This window comes from Harpia harpyja, chromosome 7 (genome assembly GCF_026419915.1).
Source record: "Harpia harpyja isolate bHarHar1 chromosome 7, bHarHar1 primary haplotype, whole genome shotgun sequence".
NCBI classification, from domain to species: Eukaryota; Metazoa; Chordata; class Aves; order Accipitriformes; family Accipitridae; genus Harpia; species Harpia harpyja.
The window spans coordinates 35,837,598-35,864,610 of record NC_068946.1 but is presented as its reverse complement, the minus strand read 5'-3'; the positions used below and the strand labels follow the sequence as shown (position 1 = coordinate 35,864,610).

Genomic DNA, 27,013 nt, shown 5'->3' with positions numbered 1-27,013 from the left:
AGGCTAGATTTAAGTTGAGTTAGGCTACTGGAAACCCATTTCCAAAATTAAAATCATCATACATTCTTACAGTTTCATTGGGTACAACGGCTAAACGTCAGAGGTAACATTGGGGGCGGCATCACTTGGCAAGTAACTGCTAATTAGGTAGCTGGGCCTTATGTACAGAGACATAATAATGGAAACTAGGTAATTACCAATATCCAGAATGAAGAGATCATATAGTTTTCTATAACTTTACAGTTCAATGTAACTTGGCTTTTTGAGCTTCCATATTGGAAATTGTGTTACTCCTGGTCTAAAATGATGCTTACTATTATCTGCAAAGGTGGGTAAACTGTTCAATTTATTCAAAAGCAAGGATGACTGTCTCAAAGCAGGAATTGAAACAGTTCTCTAACTGCCAAGATCAGTACCAGAAATGTAAGATGTTGTATCAAGATTTTCTGACAAACCACCAACAGATATGTATTTAACTTTACGTCTGATGTTTGTTTGGTAACTGAGGCAAAAAAGGTGCAAAGTTCAACTGCCTTCTCTCTGTTCAGTGTAGGAATGTTATGGTTCAACAATGAAAAGATCAGCATTTGGGAATTATCAGATAAGAAGTGAAAACTTGCCAGGTACTCCAGACATCAGTTGCTGTTACACAGAGCTGCAAAGTTTTATCTCATTCTGTGTTGCAGTCAAAGAGGTGGTTGCTTCTCCTGTTCACTAACATTGCAGTGGCTCCAGGAACTAGTTAAAAATACATTAAATTGAAGCCCTTTTTTTCCTGGCCTTACATATTTAAAAGCAAAGAGTTTAGAGTTGCCCGTTCATATATTCTATGTATATTGCAGAACCTGTTCTTGTAATTAAAATTACATGTACTATGTGTTCATGCACAAGCTTTTCTATTAGAAGAAAGGAATTTTGATCACAGTCTGTTGCAACAGGTGAGAAATAATTGAACAGTTTTTCAGGGATAGAATTTTAGTTTGCTAATAATAACATGTATCCTTCCTATTAAACACCAAATTCAACCAGCCCTAATCTAACGCTCACTGGCATAACTGCAGGAAGAATGTACAGTAAGATCTCAAGGAATACTGCTATTTCCTTCTTAAACAGTGTAGAGACATGAAACCTAAAGCATTAGACATGGAACACATTCATCTAGGAAGCAAAAGTATTTGTATCTTAAAAATGGGAAGATATAAAAATAAAAAGCATAAGAAAGGAAACCTTTCCAAAAAGCCTTTTGGGGACTGAAATATAATAAATGCTTCTGGAAGTTGAGAAAAAAATAGTTCTCAAGGACATGTGGTAAACTATCATTTATCACTCTCTCTAAATGTGTGATACAGATGTACCGTTAATGATGCTCACATTTTACTCTCAATAGTGTATGAACTAAGGTCTGAAAGTAATATAGTAATTTGTAAAAACAGCATATGTTCTTATGATATGCGGGAAGGAATATCCTCTCAAAACTGCATTTTTGCTTTATTGGATATAAGACTGTGAGAAAACCCTTAAAATCTGCCAGTTGTTGATAAGCACAGACAAATTTATGCACTCTTGTACAAACTAAATATTCTGTAATTTTCCAAAGGTATGTTATTTTACTATTTACTCATTTTTTTAAAGCTCCAATTCCTGGATAGTTTCTCCCAATAAGACAATTTGGAAAAAAATTCTACTGATAAACATGGTAATGGAAAAAACAGCATTTTTAGTTATGTATGTGCAGTGGTTTTCAAACCCTAACTTGGATCTGGTACCCTGATCAGGATGCTATGTAAGATACTGGAAAAATTGCAATCAGGTAGATGGGATTTCTGCCTCAGTGAGCTTACATTCATTATGTGTGACTCAAATAATGTCTGCTTAAAAGTGTGGTTTTGTGTAATAAATACTAATACGTATCTTCCTAATTTCTAGAATGATTTCTCACAAAAACTTTATAAACAGCAAGAAATCATTACAACACAGATACGTACTCACTGCATTTACAGATATCTAAGTAAAAGCCCAGAAGGCCTAAAGCAATTTCCTTATAACACAAAAGTTCTGATTGCCCATGACCTTCAACCAATAAATATCACCATATTTAGTCTGTAGCATGTAAATAGGATATAACCACCTAGGATGGTTAGGGATCCACCAAGGATCCCTATTATCAGCATGGTGATCCAGCAGCAGCATTTATCCCTCTAGCATGAAAGCCCAACTGCTTTTGAAGTAGAATCTTCATCCTTGGAGATACCCAAAAACCATCTGGACATGGTCCTGGGCAAGCAGCTCTAGGTGGCCCTGCTTGAGAAAGGAGGTTGGACCAGATGACCTCCAGAGGTCCCTTCCAACCTCAACCATTCTGTGATTTTGTGAAAATGGGAGCTGAGAGCCCATGTTGTTAAAGCACACTGAAATATGCAGCTACACAGACTATTATTACCAGAAATTAATATATCATGCTATGTGGTACTTCAAAATTAAGCACCCAGGGCATGCTCTTCCCATTCATTAGCTGTGACTAGCCAGCCTGTCCCAACTACATATCTATGGTCTAACCTAGGATCCAGCAAACACATGGTGATATGCTTACCTTCAGATACATAAATAGTCCAGCACAGTCAACCAGCACTTTTATATGCTTGAAGGCAATTATGCCCATTCATTTATATTAGATAAATGCCTTTACATATAGTTGCCTTTAGTAGAGCAATATGGTGTTTAGGATTTATGATTTACTAGGGTTTATTACTCTTGTGCGGTATCTGTATTTCGAACTCAGAACCTGTCATGTTAAAATAACACAAAATCAGTGAGAAGAAATCACATACCTACTCTGAGTCATTTCAGAGTCAGCACATGATCTCTCAACAGTGGAAATTATTAATAATTTACTTGCCATTCATAATTTAGTTGACAATTTTTGCCTTTTTTACTTACTAATGAAATGCCTATGAGTGGATCACAATTTTCTCATATTTATTATTCATTACAACTATTTGCTGAATAATTTCTGCAAACAGTTCCTCTTTTGTAGCTCACTCCCATTGTGAATGTTTATTATTCAAAATTTAGTCTGTGAAACTAATTATCTAAGCCATATATTAGATTTAGTTCAGTGTTTGCCTGAACATTGTTCTTATAACCAGTATGTATTTTCCAAATACCCTCTCCTCCAGTATAAACTTAAATTGTATTCTTCTGTGAACACTCCTTCTGTAAAGTTTATTTGCCAGGGTGTTCATAAAAAGCAAACACCATGAAACAATTGAATTTTTAAATCTGTACAAATATTGGGGAACATTTTTTCTTCAGGACCAACTAAGTCTACCAATGAAAGATAGTACAATCTCAGTTATTGAGCTGTTACTTAAATGACCAAACATGAAGATCCCATTCTTCTCCTCATAGTGAAAACAAGGAACATTTTAGCATCAAAAGTAGATGCCTTTTTGTTTGCACGTTTCTTGTACCTAGTTTTTCCAAGTATTCCAAGCGTTACTTAAAGCAATATAGTAATGATCTAAGTGCTACATCATTGCAGGGCGACTCTAAAACTGCTAGGGTTTTACTGGGAAGAAGAGTAAAAAGGAAATACACAAAATGAAAGTGCACACACCACACACCTCTCCTATAGCCCCCAAAATTTCACATAACTGACCTCCAAGTGTTTGTAGAGATCCCCCTCACATACCAAGAACTTAAAGCTTTTTTTGCTTTGTTTTTCTGGTTTTATTTGATTTCAGATTTTTGAGACTTGGCATACATTTGCTCATGTTTTCAGACTTCTTTCAGTAACCATTAGGACCCAACAATTTTTTGAGACTCTGATTTAGCAGCTGGGACTTTAAGGAAAACACCAACTATTGTAAGATACGTAATAAATCTGAGAGACCTGGCATTGTTGAAAGGCACTAGCATTGCAGAGCGCCTTTACAAATTTTAGAGAGGTAAAATACTTGCCCAGCTTCACACAGCTACTCAGTAACACATATCAAACTACTGTTCAACGCAGTAGCATTAAGAATTAGAACTGAAATAAGATTTAAGTGACACACAAATTCACAAAGGCCTTTCTGCAGAGGGATGAATTTTACACTAACTTACCCATCAATAGTTATTCATTTCATCTGAACTCAGAGGCATTAATACTATTAATACTAGCAACGATTTGATTCAACATTCAGTGATTGCTAGAATTAATAGTTCCACTGGATTCTAATTAAATCATTTAGAATTTGACTCTTCGGGAAACAACTCTAGAAAATGGTAGAACTACAAAACAATTTTTAAAATTCTGCTCCATTTCCACTAGTGGGTACTAAGACAACTCAGGCATATCTTTCTTTCAAAGAAAGATCTCACATTTTACTCATGGAATTGCTACTTACATTCTCTTACCAGTGTGCTTTCATCTTTGTGCTGATGCCGCTTTTGTTTACAAAATGGGTATGGTGCAATGGGAAGAGTGCTTTAGAATAGGAAAGCATTTGGAGCACAAGACTGATTCAGAATAGTAGAATAATACAGTAATTAGGATGTATTTTAATCAGAAAAAATATCAGGCGGGAAGGGTTGGATTTTTTTTCTTGACTTGTCAAAAACTCTTTTAAGATCTTTTTATATTCTTTTTAGAAATTTTACATATTCTTTAGCTATTATCTCTCCAATTTATTGCCCCCAATAATATGGATAATTATTCTAGGATCATCACTCCTCACCAGTCTCCTAAAGGTTAATGCTTTTTTGCAGCTGGAAGTCTTTTCACTGTTTACATTGCCGATTATCTCTTCGGAGGTATACTGCATGTAGACAATTGCGGGTCTTTCTCCTTCCAGGTTAGGAGCCGAGATTTTCCCTTTATTACGAAGTGTCTTGGTGTGGATGAATCCACAGACAATACCACATACAGCACTCCCTATAGGGAAGTGTAATACATTTCAGGTCTCAGGGCCTGCCACAGTTAAACTATATGCTACCAGCTACATTATAAACCATTCCAAGCATTAGTTGCTGCATTTTCTGAAAATTCAAAATTTTTACAGCCCCATCAAGGAAGCTTGCTTATCTAACATGAGTGTGTTTACCTCAACTTTAATGTTAGCTCCCAAGTCATAGCAAGGTACCACAGCTAGAACTGACCACAGCAAATGAGGTCTAGATTCTACGGCCATCTGTTTTAGTGTTCGTACCATATTTTTTAAGACACTGAATGCTAATGAATCCTATAAGAAATTTCTGAAATGCTTTGAAGAGGCACATCACTGTTTCATTATTTAAGCAAGAAAAAGGTTTAGTAAGTGCCTGTGTAAGGTCAAGAAAATTTTTCTTAAAGTACTCTGGTGTGGTTACCCTTTAAAGTAAAAGAAAAAAAAACAAAACCAGACTTCTAGGGTAAATATAGTTGTTCGGTCACAAGATGTCAGAATTTGCATCTCCTTCCCAAATAAATTATACACTATGTGTACCTGATGGCCTACTAGCCCAGATTTCTTCAGGTACATTTGCTGGCCACTTCATGTCATCAGGCACTAGAGATAAAAGCATACTAAAAACTAAATACATACTCTGGGATTCTTCCCTTTGTTTCCATTTATGGTTCCCTTTAGAAATATAGGATTTAGTGTGAAAACTGACACTAATATCTTCAAAATAAATTCTAGAGGTCCAGTGAATTGAACCTCCTTGAGGTGCATTTTTCTTTGTGTTGCCAGGATAGGTTCATCAGGACAATCTAAATCTGTCAGTAGTCCTTCAAAAACCGTTTAGCAAGCCTGCAATAACACTGCCATAGAGACGTAGATAAGTGACACTGATTATAGAAAGAAAATTCTACTGAGCTTACTTCTAATTGCTGGTGAAGAATACACACAGAATGCATGTGCATGCTTCACTGGAAGAAAGAAGAATTATATTTTATTTATTAAGAATCTCAAAGACAATTTGGGATTTTAATCTTACCAGACAGAGTTATTTTTCCTTGGGTTATCAAAATACAGAATAATTTTGCAACCAGTTATATGTTTTCAATTTTGCAGTCTTCTTTCCTCAACATTAAAACAAACTTCCATGAACTTAACAAAATTTAATAATATCTAACTAGCTGACATTGCTGCAGGTCTGTAATTGCATGTCACCTTGCAACAGTACATTGTCTAAATGATTTCTTTTTCCTTTTGGCAATCTACTGAATAATTCCAAACACTGCTGATGAAGGATTACTTCTACACAAATATTTCTTATTAAAATATCATACAGAAAATAAAATTTCTTATTCAGATGTGGACAACATTTGCTGAAAGACATTTAATATTGATTTAGAACCCTCTTTCTGACAGCTGCTCAGCAGGACAAAATCTCTTCATTTGATTAGACTCGAGGCACTCATGAAGGTTGTTACTGAGAAAGAGTCATTAGAGTTCTTCCTCTTTTTCACCTTCAGTTATGGGTATATCTAAATGTGCAAGTAGGTTTCCTTTTATTTTTTTTTTATTTACATATATATTTATTGAGAGTGTGGTTATATTCATATAAAAGCTAACTAAGGATGAATACAAAACAAAAAGGCAAAGTACAAAACTAAGGAGTCACATAAAATTGAAAAATAGTAGAAATTTTGAATGATGGAATGAAAAACAACGTTAGTAAAATAGTTGCTTGAGGGTGCAGTTTGATATGATTTTCTGATTTATTTTCTATAGCACTGTCTCCATTTAGCTGTAATAAACCACAAATTATAATTCTGCCATTTAAAGAATAAGGGAAAACTGTTAATTCTGCCTAACACTTGAGGTTTCTCCAATCATTGCTTCCTACTGATATTTAATGTTTAGCACATTCTTTGTATTTATTTCATGTACTCCCTTCCCTCAGTAACCTAGAGGTGAATGAATCACGCCTAGAAGATGGCAAAGGCCATATGAGGTACAGATGAACAAAAATTAGCTGCTGAGATTCCCCCAAATAATTGATTTTTTTTCTAATAAAAGGTAACTCTGAAGTGTTTCCATCTATCCACTGTGCCCACCTATTAATAATGAAATGTCAGGTTCTAAGGAGATATGGCTCAATTTATCCAGAGTACTGAATGAACAACCTGTTCATGACCATGGTCGTGCCTCCCTGTGGTATTGTGGTTCATAATGAAGCAAGTGTAGGATGCAGCCTTATATTCCTGACTTTTGTGGGGCACTTTCAAAGATGAATTAGATGTACATTACGGAGATTTCTAAAAAACAAAGCATGCACAAACTAGTTTGCTCACTTCTATCTCCTAGATAAGATTTCTCTTCAGTTTGATCACAGCTGACCACATCTCCATATGGTCTCGATGACAGTATATAAAAAATTCTTCATTCTGTTCTTCACACTCATTCTTCTGGAGCTTAGTTTAGGTTAATGTAATATCTTGGGTATATGGTTTTATGTCCCTAAATGTACATGTCCTTAATCTAATACACTGTTCAGCTGGGAAAAAAAAAAACCAGCAACATACTGCCTGTGAATTTATTCAATGCCTGATCTCCATCTTCTTCCATTCTATACATAAAAGTTGAGCAAGATAGCTCAGTTTTTCTGCCATAAACACAGATTCCATCTAAGTGGATTTGGATAAGACAAAGTGTTAATCCTGACCTGAACTGACAGCATTTATCACTAACCACACAGGTAGACAGGATTTAGGATGTTAATTAGGTGTCATACTGCAATGCTTTAACTCATAATTCCACAATCAATGGACTTCAGTGAGAAGTTGGCTTAAGAAGTTCCTTACTTTCCTTTCTAGCACCATTACTATTTGTGAAATTCTGCTGTAAATGCCATGAACTGATATGGGTTAAAAATAACTCTCCAGGAAAGACTGTTTTCCCAAGTTAGTATGCCTATGCCATAATAATATATACTTCAACCAATACAGTTGAGAGCGCTATCTTTCACCACATGAGGGCAGGACCACATGGTTAGGGGTGGTTAAACCAGCCACAGCACCCAAGCCACCTTGTCCTGACTTTCAGCCCCCAGAGCAGGCTTGTCCACCTTGCAAGAGAAGCTCTTGGCTCTGTATTTCCAAATTTTCAAAAGTGGGCTTCTCTCATTAATTTTTTTTTTTTTTCACAACAGATCTATTTACAATCTCCACCCTCTTCCCAGCAATCTCTGTAGGTTGTTATCTCTGAAAACAACTTCTAATATAATGACATTAAAGAAGATGCGCATTTGAAAATCTGGCCTTAAAAGAATAGCACAAAAAAGGTCAATTTACTCAGGAATCCCCAGCTTCTACTATCAAACCAGATATCGCCAGAGAAGAATTCTGAAATGTGTCATTAGGTCAATCCAGTGTATCTCACTGTGAACCTGAAATACTGATATAATTTTAAAATAAACAATGGCATGGGCTGCATCATGTAGATCCCAAGCATGTTCATTTTGCAAGTGACAGGAGTAAAAATGCCAATTTTAAGCTAAGCTCAAGAACAAAGATGGTGAGAGAGATTTAAATATTACTTAAATAAGATGACTTCTTTTATGGGCACAAGAGGGAAAATGAAACATAATTTAACATATGTCTTGCTAACTCCTACTTATCTGTGAAATATTAAGCATCAGCATTTTTTTTAATTTAAAAAGAAAATCTTGTCACTGCAGTGCCGAGGAAAGATGACATTCAGAGGATGAGACAGCTGTGTAGAGAATGACCTTGATGTTTGTAAACCCACTTTCCTTTGTTACAGAAATTGAAAGGAAGCCCAGGTCTTATGCTAAAGAAAGTAGAGTGGAGAACTGAATTTTCGTCTTAGTTCTGCCACTGATTCCTGCATGATCCCAGGCAAATTGCTTCAGTCAAAACTTTCACAAGCAGCTGCTGTGTATTCTGAGCACTCAGTCTGACACAAAAAGGATTAGGCTTGCAGAAGTTTTAAGAATTCATAGCTACAAGTGAAATAAATTGACTTGCTAGTTTTAAAAACTCCAGCTGTGGACAAATATTAAAAAATATGTACTTTGAGAAATAAGGTAACAATCATTTCACATTAGACACCCAAACTGGTCTGTGCTTTGAGGATATATTAGTGTGCCATAGTACCACGTTGTAAAATGGAGATAATAATAACCACTCATTTCACAAGAGTATTATAAAATGGAAACACTAATGTTTGTGAACTCTGAGATATTGTAGTTTCAATGGAGCCCATCACTCTTATGAGGAAATCAATAGTGTTGTATTCAAAGAAAGATTTGAGTGTTGCAGCAGGCAAGGGGGCTGCAAGCTGAATGAAGCACATTTTAAAACGACGTATTGGAATACTGCCCGTTAAATGAGTACTATCCATCTTGTGACCTGAATGAGGCAGGCACGGAATGAGTTGGAGAATAGTGTGCTCTTACATAATTAAAGGCTGTATCATAATGCGAACCCACATTTCAGCCCAAATACTTTAGAAGTTTGGCTAAGATCCTAGCAACTGAATGCAAACTGTTATAATGAGAAGTTCTGGGAAGCTTAAATATAGTCCTGTTTCCTGTGTCACATCGAACATACACTTATTAGCAAAGTCCTCATGAAACTAATGAAACACTTGGCAAACTAACACAAGAACAATTTGGAATAGCATTCCAATGCTGGAAGATCAAATCTTTCAAAAGGTTTTGTTTTAAGAACTTTAAGACAGAAATTCTCTTTGGAAGGAGTGAGTTTCTTAGCTATTTTTATGCAAGACAAGAATTAGGAATGCGACAAAATCTTATTTGGACAGGATCTGTTCATGAATTGAGTCTGGTCATAATCACTCAGATTATGATCTCAAGAGTTAGTACCATTTAATTAGTATTTAAGTACATGTGCTGTAGCTACATTTAATTATAATCCCAGATTCCTATATATTATCTGACTGATGATTGCTACTATTTGGGATTCAAACAGCTTCCAAAAAATAGGAAGTGAAAAACCTAATACGAATAACAAACAGCAATACAGCATCCTGTTACACAAAACAAGCCTACAATAAATCCTAGATCACATACAAAAAAAAAAAAATTAATCACCAAATCATTATCAAAGTATTAAAGCAAAAGAAGGCCCTAAACTAAGGTTTTCTCTTCTTTCTCCAGTGGTGTTTTGTGTTTTCTCTTTGTTTAGATTCCGATCTTACATTTCAGTCATATAGATTACAAACTTGTGTGGTGGTGCCCTAATTAGGTGGAGACCCTAATATCACAAATAAATCGAAAGAATCAGAACCTTTGGTTATATATCCTAATGATAAACCTGAGCACTGCATCCATACTGATGCTGTAAGCTATATACTGCTATACACTATACTGTACATTGTCAGGCTTTGTGTTACTACAGTGTTATTGCCTCCATTTGTAAAATTGAAGAATACCATGGATTCAACTGGTATTAAAGACAGGGACAGTGATGTTTGCAATTAAAAAGTAATACTGCAGTTGAGTTATTCCTACCTCCAACTTAACAAACATATATTTTTCCAAATTTCAAAAATCTCTCCCCAGTTCCTCCAAATAGTTTGTTTTGTCCACACAGGGACCAGTAAAAGAAAAAAAAAAAAAAAAAGTATGAATAATGCATAGTAAAGCCTGCTCGATTTCTTCTCTTAAAATTCTGCTTTAAGCTAAGTTTCCTTTAAAATATAGTTTGTTAAATGAAATAATAACTTGAACCACATTGTAGTAAAGGTAACTAAAAAGAAAGGCCAACATTCCCAGAGATATGCCGATATAATAGGTAATGCTCCTGCACCCCACAGGAATATCACAGAAATATCTTCAAAAGCAACATCCTTAGCTGTCCCACTGCCCCAAGAGACTCTCCCCATCTATGCCACTGCAGTGTTCAGTATGTATATTAAAATTTACCAGCTAGCTGCTGACAAACTGACACCGAGTTGTTCTTTTCATTCTCTTAGCAGGGAAAGTAATTTTGGTCTCTCTCCTCTATTCATGCTGATGATTTTCACTAAGTGTGCAGGGGATCTTTAGGAAATATATCATTCTTTCAAGTTTGGCTGAATTTACTAGCCAAAAACTATGGTTAAATATTTTTTAAGCATGCAATTAAAAGTTAAAAAGAGATAGATGACGTGATTGGGTAAGACTCATTTCTTTGAAAGGGTAGATAAAAACTGAAGGCTGAATTCTGCTGTTGTGCATAATCATTGTAAAGGAATTTGAGGAAAAACTATGGGATCAGTTCTGTAAGCAACAAAAGCAATTGTGGTAGAGTGAGACAGAGGTACAGGTTGCCAAATGGGAAGGAACAGTTTGGTAGGGAAGGATGTTATATTAACTTATTAAAGTGTATTATAAACAATCATAATGCGCAGAAATAAACACATTGGCAAGGGTCCTTCTGTTGACCAGCACTTCCTAGTTCTAAAAGCATCAGCTGCTGAACCTGGTGTAGTTTCAAAAGTGAGTGTAAAAAGGTAAGTGACAAATGCACATGAGTATGAAAGCCATATACTGAAATCATAGAATCATAGAATCATTTAGGTTGGAAAAGACCTTCAAGATCATCGAGTCCAACCATCATCCATGCCCACCAAACCATGTTCTGGAGTAAAATATATGTGAAATTATATGTTCCAGACAGGTTTCAGCTTTTTAATGGGACTAAGGTTACTGCTGCATATATGGAACAATATGAAAAGGATTTATAGGGACAGGTGGGAAGATTAAACAAAGGTGGACAATTAGTTCAGCTCATGGACTTAAACAGCCAAAAGCTAACCTCTTCACATGCAACTGTAGTGCTAAAATCACAGCATAGCTCAGTAGTACAAAAATCTTGACTTAGCCTATGTACACAAAGGCCTTTTATTTTCATCTATCTAAATAACTCCCTTTGCTGACAGGATTACGCTCCTGTGCGTTAGAAGTGAATACAAGATTAGACTGAGCTGTTCTTTACATAGGACATTTTCCTATTCAGGGCTTCTGAGTCAGAATTTTGGGTTTTAATTTAGTTATCCATTGACTATTTTATTAATTTACAACCAGAAAATCAGTGAGCACTGCAGTTCAACTAAAAGCCCTGCGTCATTTCATTGGTTCTGTGAACAGATCATAACTACAAGATATATCAGTGATATTGTTGTAAGACAAAATTCCATAGGATTTTGCCTAATATTCTGGAAAAGGAAATTATAAAGGATGAATACACAAGAAGTGATCTAGCGCCCCTAAAGATCTGATTGTCACCACTTAAGGACATGCTGATTTACCTTGCTGATGGGGATTTGTTTGTTGGCTTTTTCTCCATCCTCTCATATGACACCATCTATTTTTAATGTTGGCATATTTACATTTTAAAACAACCCAGAGACCCAGCTTTACTTGTATATCTTGCTAAATGTGAACAAAATTCAAACTGAAATGCATCAACTATTTCTGCTGACACCCAAGGTATCTATCTATTCCTTTCCCTTACTTCTCCATAACTCCTTACTTGGATTTATAAATCCTGTAGTTTGTTTGGCGTAACAGACTGTATTGTCACCATAATTTGTGATTCTGTTAAAAATCTCACAATATTTTATGAGATATTTTTCTTAGGTTTTCAGGTCCTTCAATCAAAAGTGTTTAGAAGGAAGTCTTAATCTCTTTTTGTTGTCAATTAAGACTGCACTTTTAGGTGTTACAGGGCTTAAAGATTATTTTTTTAAAGCCTCAAATACCTAAAATTACAAAAAAACCCTGCATGAATAAATAACATTAACAGGGAGCATCAGAGATTGACAGACCACTTGACAACAGTAACCTGAGATAAGTGTTAAGTCTAGCCTCATATTGAAGTTATCATCAAAGTCTCTGCTCAACTTCCCGTTTTGTTTAATAGATGAAAGATCTAGTTAAGATGATCCTAAGTCAAGAACTGGAGAAATCATGGAATGCAAGAGCTTGAGAAATATGAGTATTGCCAGTAAAAAAGCTAAGTAAACAAAACCCAGAGGGGGATTATACTGCAAGTGGGAGATCTAGGAATAAGAGCAGGAATCAGAGGCTAAAGAGCAGGGCTGATGAGCAAGCCACAAGACAAGGATGAGGTACAGTAATATGCAGCATGAGTAAAAACAAAAGCAACCTGCTGAGTGTCCTAGAGCAATTAGTGTGATTCGCTCCCGTGCCAGATGGTTAGGCAGCTATGGGTCAGGCAAAGAGACCAGTCTTCAATCCTGGTAGACCAGTTACAGCCAGGTGGCTGGCTACAGTTGCGTCTTGAAAAAAAGACAACAGAGATTTCTAGCTGAATTTCATAAACATAGAACAATTTCCATGCACAAGTATAACATGAACACCTAAAATATATTAGATACTGCTACAGACAGTATAAGTGGCCTGATTAGACCATTGAGAGCTTCGAGTTGCCAATAATCTCAGCCCATGGCTGCTTTCTGTTTTTCAGCCTTGCCTTCATTTCAGAGACAGATTTTAATGAGATCCACAACTTTCTCCTTATAGGTAGATATATTGCTGGAAATAAGCAGTACTTTATATGTGTGAAAGCAAATGTACAGGGCTGTAGACAGTTTTTTTTATATGCCACAGCAGAAAAAGTATCTGCAGTGCCTGTGTGAACCCATCAGCACAGAGATAGACATAGTGAAAAGAGTAATGGTGTATTACGCTTCATATGCGGCTGAAAACTCGTGTCAATTGCCAGAAAAGGGGAAGAGGGACATGGGAATACAGACAGGCAATAGATATAAAGAGACAGAAGTTTAATAGCAAGTATACCAAAAGAAAGGGTATGAAATACATTTGATACAGGTGAAAGATGTCAGTTTATTGCTTTTTATTTATAGACCTGCACAGATGTGCATAGTGCTTTGTCATACAAAAATTAAATTGATGCAGATAGCTCAAGGAGTAGAGATGTGAAATCAGAACTGGTATGAAGAGAATATTAGAATGAACTAAATTATCGGGGAATAGGAACCACTTTATCCTCTGGTCATTGCAATAAATACGCAATGAATTATTCTGAAGAAATAGTAACTATCTTGCTAATGAGGCCTAGGGTGTCTTCGTAGAATGTAGGGTGCTCAGACAGGAACTAGTGATAAGCAGATAAGCCTTTGGTAAAAAAAAAGGTGTAAGACTACAAAATACATAATAGCAAAAGCACCACGCACAGACATATCCAAAGAGGAGGTCTGATATCCTAAGCAGAAATTATTTCCTGAATAATTCCTGAATAACCCCTCAAAGACCAACCTTTTCTACAAACTACAGAAAAGATACAATACAAACAGAACTGCTTGTGAAGTCCAGAAGAAGCGCCAGTTAATTTCTGCTCCCAAAATACACAATAAAGGTATTAGAGTCCATAAATATAGTCTCAGAATACATCTTTCATATTTGTACACACTTAATTGTTCTGATTGATGCAAGACTTTTTTATTTACTTCATTAATACCTGAATTCTAGAAGGGAAGTGAATGGGAGGATTCAAAGATTCAAGAGCAATTGAAGGGACTGATTGAGAGCTAAATCTAGAATAATGCTCAGCTAGCACCAGTTTCTCACATTCAGACCCAAAAATGCGAGTGCATTATAATAGTTATTGTTACCCACCAACAAGGGCTGTTTGGGGTGCCACCACCTATGATCTTCTTTGGAGAAAGTTCTGTGAAGGTTGAAGCAACAGAAGTAATCTGATTAGTTTTCTGTAAAGTTAATTATAGCACCATTACTTGTTTACTTTGTTTTTCTGTAAAAAGAGCAAAAGGCTTGTATAAGGATAATGGATACATGTATTGTATTGTACGTATAAACTCCTATTCATATGAGATAAGTCACTGTAGCAATGCTTTGAAGTTAACGAACGTTCTCAGTTCATTACAGATAAAAATACTGTGTTTCTACCTTTAATATGAAATGAACGAACTATCAGTCATGTAAACAACTTCTGAGTTTAATTTCTGGTAGTGCAGAAGCAGCAACAGTGATTTGTTTTCATATATTTGAGATGTATAAAGATAGGCAGCAAACTCTAACTCTTCAAAAACTCCCCACACTGTTTTTAATTACTTTTCTAAATTTTTTGAAATGGAGACTTAAGAACTTTCTTTTTTGTAACACATAGCAGAACTTATTTTTATTTCCAGCACTATGAAACAGTAATGGTTTATTACTTAGTACTTGATAGGAGGATGAGTGTTATTTACAATGCTAAATGATTTTGAATTTTGAAAATCTTTGATTCAATTTCACAAAGCAGCAAAATGTTGTTTTAGATTGGATGCATGAGAGAATGAGAACTTGCTGGAAAACAGACAACTTGAGAATATTTCTAATAGGAACTGTTTCAGCTGAGAGAAAGAATAAAATGCATTTTCCTGAAGGACAAGGCATTATTTTTACCTTTCTTCTTATGTTTAAGTGCTTTTTTTTTTTCTTTTAATGAAAGTGCTATGGCAGAGTATTCATGTTTTGGTTAAACACAGAGCAAGCAGCAAGCTAAATTATATACTCGTTACAAATCTCATGCAATAATGATGAAATAAGTAAAATGACTGTAACCAAAGCAGATGCTTTATGAAGTAAAGTCTCCTCTAAATTCAGTATGTGTAAGCAATATAGAGAAAATGGAAACGCATTTAAAAAAGATGAAATTCTAGACTGGACTGGCTGGAAGTTTTAATGAGACTGTAAAATATTATGATAAGCCTGTGTTTAAAATATACTTGGCCTTTGTCACTGCGGTATAGAGCACATAAAAACTTAGCAAGATGTCAGGGAACATAATTAGAAGTCAAACTGGCGTGGAATTATGGTGCTCAACAAACACAAGGAGCCAGTTCTGAGCACCTGGCCTGTGATGAGAAGTGCTGCTGACTTCAGCACTAAGAAAAAATAACTGAAATAATTGTAGGCTGCAGGACTGGACCTTGGTCATTATTTAATCTAAACACAGTAGAGCTTCAGTTTTGTCAGAGTAGCATGAACTTTGCAATGAACAGCTATTTAACAATGAGGTCCAAATACTGCTGCTGCTACTAACTAAAGAAGCAGCCACTTAGTCTCAGGCAGCATACAGATGCCCTACTTACAATATATAGCAGTCATTACAAAAGAAATGGATAATTATAATTGAATTTATCATCTTTACATTGTCACATACAGACAGACACACACAATACTCTTTATTAGATTAGTTTAGATTAGCTTCAGGTATTTTTTTTCCCTAACTTTGAGGCCATATTTTAATAGAGGCATTTCACAAAAGGTTTAAGGTTTACAATTGGGTAAATTCCATTCAGCTTTGCAAGGATAAAATTTGCATAATAGAGCTGCAATTCAAGATCTTCCATGAATAAAATTTCTCCTGAAATATCTGACATTTCCAAATGGAAATACCATCAGAACAAATCAACTCTTAAGACTCAATTCTAGGTTTACAAAAACAGTTATAGAAAATAGGAATGACAAAACATTTTATTCTAAAAATTGAAAGTTTTGAGCATAGCCAAGGGTTTCTAGTTCTTCATCAACAGTTCACCAGTATTTAGCGTAAAGTACAGCAAGCATGATAGCGGTCATAATTGTTTTCTGTTTGCTTAAAAATATTAGTAGTAAAGCTTACTGAACTACTCTGGCTTGATGGTATGGCAAAAGTCAAGCATTGGAATGCCTGTTTTCCCACGCAAGGACATACAATGACATATGATCCTACACCTTTCCTTTCAGATCAAGTGGGAGGAATAAGGTAGCACAAATGCCTGTGAAAGACAGCTGGCATGAAAAAAATCATACACCAGACATCACTCTCTGCAGTGATAAATTCTTTAGCGAGCTAGATGTCTGGGAGAAAAAAAGAGTGCTAAGAAAATGAACATGCCTTAAACATAATCTTCATCATTCTAGTGAGTTTAGTTACACATACCCCTCCTATTGCTAAGTATGCTAAGTAGGAGAATACATCATGATAGCCATTCTGCAGAACATTCATCATCACAAAATCAGGTTCCTTACACAAGCTTGCTTGCTTAACACCTTCTTATTTGTGCATGTACCCTGTATTTTGTATTTATACCTGTCTGAGGAAGTTTTATATATAAAAATTTTAAAAGTATCCAAGGAAAAACAACAGAATTATTATAGTGCTAAAATGGCTGTCAAGAGTCAGAAGAAAGTATTATCAGAAATTGAGAACCAGATATTTTTAAAATTATCGCATTCACAGGTGGTCCTATACTAACCATATACAGACAACAAGGTGCTTTGAGTCGTGTTTCTATCACCTGAATTTATTAATACTCAACTGTTAGAGCTAAATATTCTAAAAAATGTCTCCAGACTCCCCATCCTATTTCTTCTTCAGTGTTCTAGAAATCATTTTGGATGCTGCCCCCACTTTCCCCTCTCCCTCTAAAAAGCTTGACATGGCATACTTTACTGAAAATTTCCTGATTAATCACAGCAATTTTTCATGTGACTTTAGTTAAAAAAAAAAAAAAAAAAAAGCTTATTTACCAGTGTGGAAAGAACAGTTAAATATTAAGGGCAAATAAGGACCTCCGAGTATATTAAAAGCATCCATTTTCTTTATAGAAGATGAGATTCGCGTTCATGTCTAAACATTTTACAGACATCTATACATAGTTTGTTACACAGGCAGTAACATAAACTCTCTACCAGAAGAACTAAAGCCACATAAATACTGGTTTGGGCATCTATGGAAAAAAACAGCATGGATACCTATGGCAGTTAGTGAGCAAGCAGCTCATACCCACAGTGCTCAGACCTAGCAGGAATAGATTTGCCATGTTCTTACTGCACAGATATATGGATCAAAACCCTCTGCATCTCATATAGCAATTTAAAACATGTAATCTTATTGATTTTACCACAATTTCTCCTGAAGGCATCTAGCTGGTTTGCTTGGGAAAAGAAGCCTACAAGTCAACAGGATATATGAGGTGTGGGGGATCATGTAATCAATCTGGAACAAAAGAAGTCAGACAGATTGACAGATAGGTGTTATCTTCAGAAAACCTTTCTCTTTCTTAGTCCTAATCCTTTTACACTTACACTTTCTCTGTTTTCTTGCTATGTGCTCCTCTGGTTTTTTTGCTATCCTAAAAGAAGTTTTATTTCTTCAATCTTTAAGTTCCTTCATACCTTCATTCGCTCTTTTATTCATCATATTCCTTGCTATACTTTTCCTGTTTGTCTGTTTATTTTTCTTTGTATGGTCCTAACCACCTCCTCTCAGTTTGTCCTTACATTTGCTCAAGCCCTTGCCAACTCTTCTGAACTGGCTTTAGTCATGGCTTAAAAATGTTAAAACCTGCCTCAAGCCTTTATACTTCCTTCCTCCCCCTCACAAAGAAGACGTTGCAATTTCAATGTGAACAATCAGTGTCAGTAGAAAAAGTGCTTGCCCAGGGCCTTTTAATTTTTTTTAAGATTTTGGAATAAGTAACTAAGAATAGTAGGTGAGAGTCCCCAAAGATACAAGCAGAAATGCTGTTAACCACTACCAGTTACGCTGAGCTGTAAGTTTCATTTTTTAATCTACTACTTAACAGTGAAAAAGCAAAGCAGAGACCAGGGTTCCTACTAATCACAATTTGAGGTTTGAAATTAAGCAAAGACATACTCAGAACAATTCAGTAGCAGTGTTTTTGTGCAAGGACACACGTGAGGTGAAAAGAAAGTGTTATTTACAGACCATTCAATTCATCAGTGCTGGAAAGAAAAATAACAACATTTTTTTTGTACTACAATACCTAGTATTCTGTAAATACTTTCACCAGTAAAAGTTTTAGGGCTTTCTGACTGCTGGCTAACATGGTTCTGGTGGGGAGTATGGCTGAAACACACACAGCGCTCTCCCTGTAGCCAGACACACCTGGATTGAGGCACACAAAGTTGAGGTGGGGATTCTGAACTCCCAGGCCCCCCAAACTCTTCCTGGCATATTCTTTTACCAGTTATACAGGTTATACTATTGTCTTCATAGTCCACTCTCTCATTTGTAGTAATCTACATTGTTGAAGTGAAACTAGATTGAAGTAACTAATTGAAAAGTTTTTCATTGCCTGAAATAATGAAACCTACAGCTTAAACTTAAGATTGTCATTTCATATACAGAATGGAATCTGCTGTTTGGTTGATCTTAGTAACTGAACTAATCTGTTAGACTAATTCATACATATTGCATATACATGGAGGACAGAATACACTTGTTTCAGCTTGCAGCTTAGATAGTGAGGCTCAACTCATTTGCAAATGATTGGCTGACAAAAATACAGAAAGAAACAATTCCTTGGTAAGAGTAATCTCCTATATGGGAATCTTGCTGGATACTCAGCTCTCAACAGATGCTCCAAAAGCAGCAAATATACTGGGCATTTATTCCTATTTGTTCTTGTACAGAAGATTGTGACCTTTCTTTTGACATGTATGCCCCACAGCTGTTTCACAGTCATCTTATATTACCTTAATAAGCTAATATGTAGGGACTCTCTCCCCAAGCAGAACAGTCAACCAAAACCACAGGGAAGATAGTTCAAGGAAGCATTTAAACTAGTATACCATCTTTTGTAGTGGGTAGAAACAAGACCAAGCACTTGAGTTTTGACCACTTTAGAGAGATTTCCTCTTTGCTGCAACTTAAGATTAGCCTTAGCACTTGGGTAACAGTCTTCAGTGTATAATAGCTGAGGACTGCCAGGAGATTTTTAACAAAGAGCCCTCTTCTCTGCAGTGCACACATGTTCTTTCTCTCTCCACATCGGGGCAAGAAGGCCCAAATTTAGTGATCAGAAAGAGCCTTGTACAACATTGCTCTCTTTCCTAAAAGCACTCCTCTAGGGAATTAAAAGTGATCAAGCAATTTGAGAAAGGGCAATCTCAGTCTGGGCTGAATACAAATCGAATATACAAAGTTGCACATCACTTAGACTTACTGCTAGTAAGTATTGACAGCAGCATGGCCTTTTCTCTTTCCTTGGACCATCTTCTCTTCAAGTCTAACTTAGATAGATCAGAATAATTATACTGCTTTTTGATACTAGTATCAAGATGTTCCTGACATTACATGCTGCCAGATTTCAATGGGCTGAAGGGTTATCTCTTAGGGCAGACTTATTAGGGGTGATTACTTTTAATAAGGATTTAAGAGAGCCTACTTTGTGTGTTGCAAGCTTATTTGTTTTCAAAAGAATTGTAGTAGTAAATAGCAAATTCCAGTCTAATTTTAATTTCCACAGCAATTCTATGCTTTCAAAATGATTAAGTTATAATTTCTTTCCATCTTTAAACTACAAAATTTGATGGAGTTCCTCATTGTTTTGACCCTGGTTAAGAATTTAAACTCTTTCAGATAGATGGCTTAAGAGAGCAGCATAGTTTATCTCCTACCTGCTTAAAGAAAACATTATTTCTTGTCTATTTTATTCCAAACTCAGACTAGAAAAAGAACAATTAGTGTGGGAGAGGAAGAAGCTCAATGACTATGAAGATATCGAATTTTGTAAGAAGTCCCAGTGAAGAAAAAATAATGGCAATTGTATTAATGGTTTCTGCAACTCAAAAATTTTAATAAAAAAAAAAACAAACTAGTATATTTGCATCTGCATAAAGAGACCCGTTCTGAAACCAGATTCAAATCACTAATGTTTTCTAATTGAAGGAAACCCAACAATGATTTCTTTTCCACTTCAGTTATGAAACCAAGCCAAACCATCTTCCTTCCTATTTATTCCACCACATCCCTTCTGAACTATTTGCCTGATTCATAGGCTACATCCCAATCCAACAGAGGTTTGTTTAAAGGTGGGAGAAGATCATGAGTTTTGAACGGAACTTGTTTATGGCTGAAGACTGTGACCCAGCCTCTAGCACTCATGATAGCCAGTACCGCAATGCTCACCTTGAATGAGATAACATAGGGAAGGTAATCTACAATCAGCTAACAAAGTTAAAAAATTCAGATTTTGGCACACTGAGCTCTAAATTGCATTTAATAGATTGAGGTAAAAAGTCTAAACAATCTTTCTTCATATGAAGACAAAACACCTTATTTGATTTATGTTTTATTACAAAAGTAGTGAGCCTAACCCCTAAAATGAATATTTTTAATTAGAAAATTATTTTGAAAAATTTAATAAAATTGTGAATTTTTAATTCAAACTATTCATAGGAAAATTTAAAAGGAACTGGGATAAAATCTGACAGAAAGCCAATTCCAAGATACTTGAGTTACAGTCTTTTTCATACTTTTGCCTTTGCTGCACCAAAATATAGTAGCTATTCATGCAGTGCCTCTATGCAAGAAAACTTCCTGATATAAATTCAACAATAAGAGCACTTACATATTTTGACCTATATTGCTTCATTTCTCAAATATTTTAATACAAGGGTGATTTCTATTTGTATTCTATAATTTTGAAAATCCACTAACTGCAAGACATTCTAAAATAAATGTAAATCATCTGGATGGGCACCTTCCAGTTTCTAATGGACAGGTGTTCATATAAAAATTCAACAGTATCAGCAACAAGCTGGCAGTTACTGGTGGGGTGAGGGGTGTTAAGAAATTATTTGGCTCACAGCTGAACTTCTGATTTAACCACAGCAATGATCAAATTAAGTCAAGGTCAAGTATGTGACAGAGCAGCTGTGCCATGCAGTAGATAAGGATTGCTGGTATATATGTAGTAAATGTGTTTTGATTTTCTAATCCACCATTCATGTCTTGCAATTCAAGGATACTGCAAGAGAGAAAGTGCCCTCCTGCATTCTCAGCCTTTATTTTGGGCTCTCCAGGTTCAGCTCCTTCCCAGGCTGCTTGAAGCCTTCTTGGTGGAGCAGCCCCCTAGCACTCACTGCCTCACTTCAGTAGTCCCCCTCTGGTCTACCAGGAAAGCTTTACAGCTGTCCAATATGGCAGGATAACCAATTAACCTTCCCCCCCACTGTATAGGAGATATATTTAAATCTCCCTAACAGAAAGAAATCACTGGACTGGGGGCGAGGTTCTTGCCCGCAGAAAATTTTACTCCCAGATATAGCCCATTAGAACTCTCATTAACCACTACAAATATATGCTTTCAACATGGAGCGGTTTGGGGCCCTGTAATGCTTTGGCTTCATAATCTATGATTTTCCTGTTTCAGTAAATGAACATATATTGATTTATGGCAGTTAATGCACAGGTACTAAAAACGGTGGCTGTAATTTTTTTGTACCCATCTGTCCTCCTCTTACTCCATCTGTTTCCTTCACTCATTGCACTGGAATCCTGCTTCACAAAATGGAATCCAAACTCTTTCGTGTAGCACAGTGTAAGTTACCTAGTTACCCAGCTGAAAGACATTTTCAAAATAAATCACTCTCCTTGTACTCTGTAGAAGGCAACAGACATTGATTTTGTTGTTAATATGTCTGAGCAATCCTTCTTTCAACAAAATATACAACTGTCAGTAAATTTCCTCTAATTTCAGATTGTGCACTTCAAAATAATACCATAAAGGCTCCTCATTTTAATCAATTATCGATTACACCTTGGGGACGTTCCACCAATTCCACTTGATGCTGCTTTTAAAGTGGTAAGTACCTACATAACTGTATGATATTATAAACTGGTTTAGATTTTTATAGCTAATACAACAGTATAAATGCACAATATTATATGATTTCATTAGATAGTATAGCTTTTATTAAACTGTGTTGACTGACTTTTTTTAATTCTTTAACAGTTCTTTGGCCTGTTAATGATTAAAGATTTTGATTTGACTCTTTATGCTCAATGTGTTTAACAGGAAAAGAAAACCTACGAAAGCCCTCCCCCCTTTATAATCCAAGATGGAAGATACAATATAAAGGCTGAAATTAGATTTTTAGAAATTTTGCATAGTACAAAAGCCACTACTAAAAACATTTGTTCTAGGGGATACTATAAACAAAGGATACTTCCATTATTATCTCATCTTTAAGGCAGTGTGGTAAGTGAGGTCATTCGAAGGTTAAGAAGGGGGGGAGTTGCTGTTGCTCTAGAAAAGGGCTCACACTGTAAATGTAAGTTTCTCAGTACTCATGGTGTCTTACTTTTCTATACTAACACAGTATCTAGAATACCTACATGCTCTAAATACTTTATTTTATGCATTTACTACTTCATTATTAACATCATATTAAAAGGGAATAGTTACATTTTATTTGCAGCTACAAAGGGCTTTTGACTGATACTGAATTTATACAGAATACAACATAGAAGAATACCAGCATACAGTTCACAGGAACATGCATTTAAACACACAACTGTGAATAGGGTGATAGTAACTCTACTCACCATTTCTTTTTTTTTATTAATCCCACATGTTATTTTACCAAAATTTCAGTAGCATAACTGCCTGTAAGAATTTTATTGAGTCAAAAGCAGTAAATTACCTAACCTCTTGAGACATAAAAGGAGCATTTATAATATAAGGGTATTTAAAAATACGTAGTGAGAACTTAAGTTGGAAATTACATGTTTTTCCAAGATGAAAAATGGAAACCAGTGCTGGTAATAACACTTTGTAAAATAGAACTTTCATGTTAGAGATCCATTACAGTGATGTAGATGACTAAAAAAAAAAATGAGGATTGCAATTCTTTTTATCTTTATGTGTACATTTAAATACATATAGCCAATTTTTCCTTTCTATGGCAGAGTTTGAAGTACTTACAAATGAAAGCAAAAAACAAATTGCTGGTATTAATCATACAGAAAAAAAATTAAAGTCTGTATACCTCCTCTGGTCTTTTAAAAATCATTAATAACAAAGTATTTGCATAAAGTTAAAGCAAGAAAACACTTGTATGTGAGAAAACATGCATCTTTTTGACATCTGCAAGCTACTTCTCTTGATCTGCTCTATAAATAGAAACTAATTATGGAGAGACTAAAAACAAGACAATGCCCTAGAAAATAAAAGAGACTGACTGTTTTAAATGTACTCAAAATAGTGTGAGTAAATCTGTATCATACAGATACACAACCATTAAACACACTTGAATTATAAATCTTTTTCAGTCTAGTCTTCCTCCTTTTACAAGCAATGGTTAAACTTCCACTAACTCCATTCAAAGCAGAATCAGCCTTGATGCATTCTTTCTCTAGTAATATTTTCTGGCCTACAGAGTATCAATATTAACTGTGAATGTCAGAAGAACTGTACAGGCTCTAGTGAAAAAAGTATTCAGTCCTCTGAATGGCTGAGCTCTGACTTTTAAGTGAAGGCAGAGATCAGCAAGTCAGCTGCTGTTCATATTGCTTTCTTACTCATAATCAAAAACCAGAGGCTTGGTGAGTGCTTTGTAAAATAATCCATTCCTTCCCAGGAATGTGATACAAGTTTTTTTTAAAAATAACTTTATTCTCCTGCTCTGATTATAAATATAACCTCAGAAACAAGTATGATTCAAGGCTAAATTCCAAACCCAAAAGCTGACCAAATATGTGGGTCAGCAGTGAGGTTGAAATTCAAATTAATATGCTGAGTCAATCTTGTCAAGGTGGGTGTTAGGGCTTCTCAGTTTGAAAGAGTACCTCAGCTGCTCTCTTTGGACAGTAATATTTCCCAGACTCACTGCAGAACTGCATATCAAGCTGTTTCTTAGACGAAATAGCAACCTGTTTATATATCAGCAAAAGGAGGCTGGCAAAGGACAAAACAGAAGGCACTTCAGCCACTCAGAGAGCACCATTAGAGGGACTGAAATGGAACCAAGTGGGGAAAGTTATCTTCCTTGGGAGCTGGGGCAAGGAGGTGGCTGGATGGACCCTCAGAGCTCAGCCAAGTTAAAAGTTGCATGCTGGATTTCACAAAATTAAATACAACCATGGCCTTTATTTTTAGACATTTGCACTAAGAGAAGGGAGATTAGGATGCCAGAAATGATTATCCTTCACAGGCAGAGTCACTCAGGAATCCTATCTGTATGATTGCAGATACTTGCAAACATTGATTCACCAGGATACAGCACTGAGCTACAATTCACATAGTTTTAGCGCCACGCAACAACCCAGCAGTCAAAAAATTTGTCCCATTAGAACAGTGTACAAACTGGCAAACTGCTATGCCTCTTTACAAAATCATCATGGGAGGAAATATCTTTAGGTTTGCCTTAACCTACCATCTGTCCACACAAAAAGTCAAAATGCATTAATTTACATACAACATTTTGCCAGCCAGTAGCAGCCGTTGCATTATTCCTTTCCCTCACCCTTCACCTTAAAAGGGACTATTCTGTATCCCTTCAGTCACGGCATACACATTTTCTGTGAAGAAAATAAACCAAAGCAACTGGATATGTATCAGTGTGCAAAAAAGCACAGTCTAGGGTGGAATATACAGCCCAGTGCACATGCTCTCTATTTGCTATATACTGCTACCCTGAAGTGCAGAATATTTGCACAAATGTAAGGAACACGCAACAGCAGCAGGAGGCAGCACTTGTAGCCCAGACCAGTCCCAGTCTGTGCCTTCAGAGACTTATTTCAAACCAGCTGGACATTAACCTAAACAGCATTTACTTGAGTTTCAAATAAATTACACATTCTTAGTCCTAACTTCCTGTTTCAGAGTGCAACAACATTTTAATCTATCCTAAAGTGAGGACAAAATGAATCATGTAAGTCTAAGTGGATGCAATGGGCATACTAAATGAGGAATGGGCATAATCATTTAAAGCAAAAGCAATTAGATCACAGGGAATGCATTTAAATACTTACAGCAGCAATTATTCCATTTCCAGCTACTTGAGACCACGAAACCATAACCTGAAAATTTAGTCAATGACTTCTGGTTTGTAGACAAGTGCTAAACTACAGGATTTTAGCTTTCCATGGTTAACTGATCAGAACATGCTTTTCATTCATTCTTGGTTTTCAGACTTTATTGTTAATGCAGAAAATCTGCATAATACTGAAAGCTGAAAGTGCAGTGTCAAATAAACGGAACTTAATATCAAACTAACAGGGCCTGTTGTACTTTTTGGTAATTTTTCATATTTAATTAACTGAAAACTTCACTTCTGAATTTTAATTCACTGACAAATAACTTCATCACAAAATTATGATTGCCTGTAGTGTTTCATGTCCTTCCAGAAGGCTGACTTCAAAAACATACAAACTTTGGAGGGGGAGAAGGGGGGCGGCAAGAAGGAAACACACTGGAACAACCTTAGCTTGTATTACTGAAAGCAAAATTCCCTGCACAAACTCAAACTGAATGGGATCTTGGAGGTGAGAATAGAGCACAGATTACATAAAGCAAGTTGTGATAACTGGACAAACCTGGCAAAAAAAAAGGTGGAGAATCCTCAAGGCAAGAGATACAACAAAATAACTATCTGCATTCATTTAAAGAAAAAAAGGAAAATGTTGACAATGTGTTCACATAGCCTTTTGAAAGGGAGAAATAAACTGGAAAGATTAAATAGGATTTATCAACCGTTGGAGGGGTATGCCTTTTTCTTTTCTCCCCTCCCACGTGCTGCATCATGAAGTTTAGCATTACCAGTACAACATTTTTTACCTTCTCAAATAAAGTTATGAACAGCAGTCCTGATGCCATGAGCATGGCAAAAGTTGCTCAGCTATGCCTGGTTCTCTCTGCTACTGAATAATCTACAATAATCAATGTATTAAAGAATAAACACAAAACAGTTGTCATGATGGCAACCTGATGAGCTATACTAAAATTACAGTTAATTATGTATGTATAATGCTGGGTTTAGCCCTCTGTAGAGGGCCCCAGGCTTGGCATGAAATTGCTCGTCATCTTGATAGGCAGACAAGAACAAACTGCACTGATATTCAGCTCAACATAATGGTGGTATCTATGTTGCAATGCAAAGAGGTGAATCAAGCATCATATCTCATAGAAAAAAATAGCATTTGCTTGTTTTATTTATACAAGTTTAGAGGACACTGACATACATACATAAAAGAAGGGGCACCGAGTGTAGTTCTTTTATGCGCTACAGGAGA

General features: G+C 35.8%; 1 protein-coding gene across 9 annotated transcripts in view; it reads left to right on the top strand.

Moving 5' to 3' along the window:
- Nucleotides 1–27,013, top strand: part of B3GALT1 (beta-1,3-galactosyltransferase 1) — a 219,785-nt gene that overhangs the window by 135,014 nt on the left and 57,758 nt on the right. For 6 of the 9 annotated variants that reach the window (XM_052791517.1, XM_052791519.1, XM_052791516.1 and 3 more), the window contains one exon: nt 22,479–22,583. The exons of 2 other annotated variants lie outside the window; for them this stretch is intronic. The gene's annotated coding sequence lies outside the window, so the exon portion shown is untranslated. Of the gene's footprint in view, nt 1–22,478; nt 22,584–26,128; nt 26,302–27,013 lie in introns of those variants that run through there. One more of the 9 variants, XR_008235878.1, reaches the window with a different exon arrangement.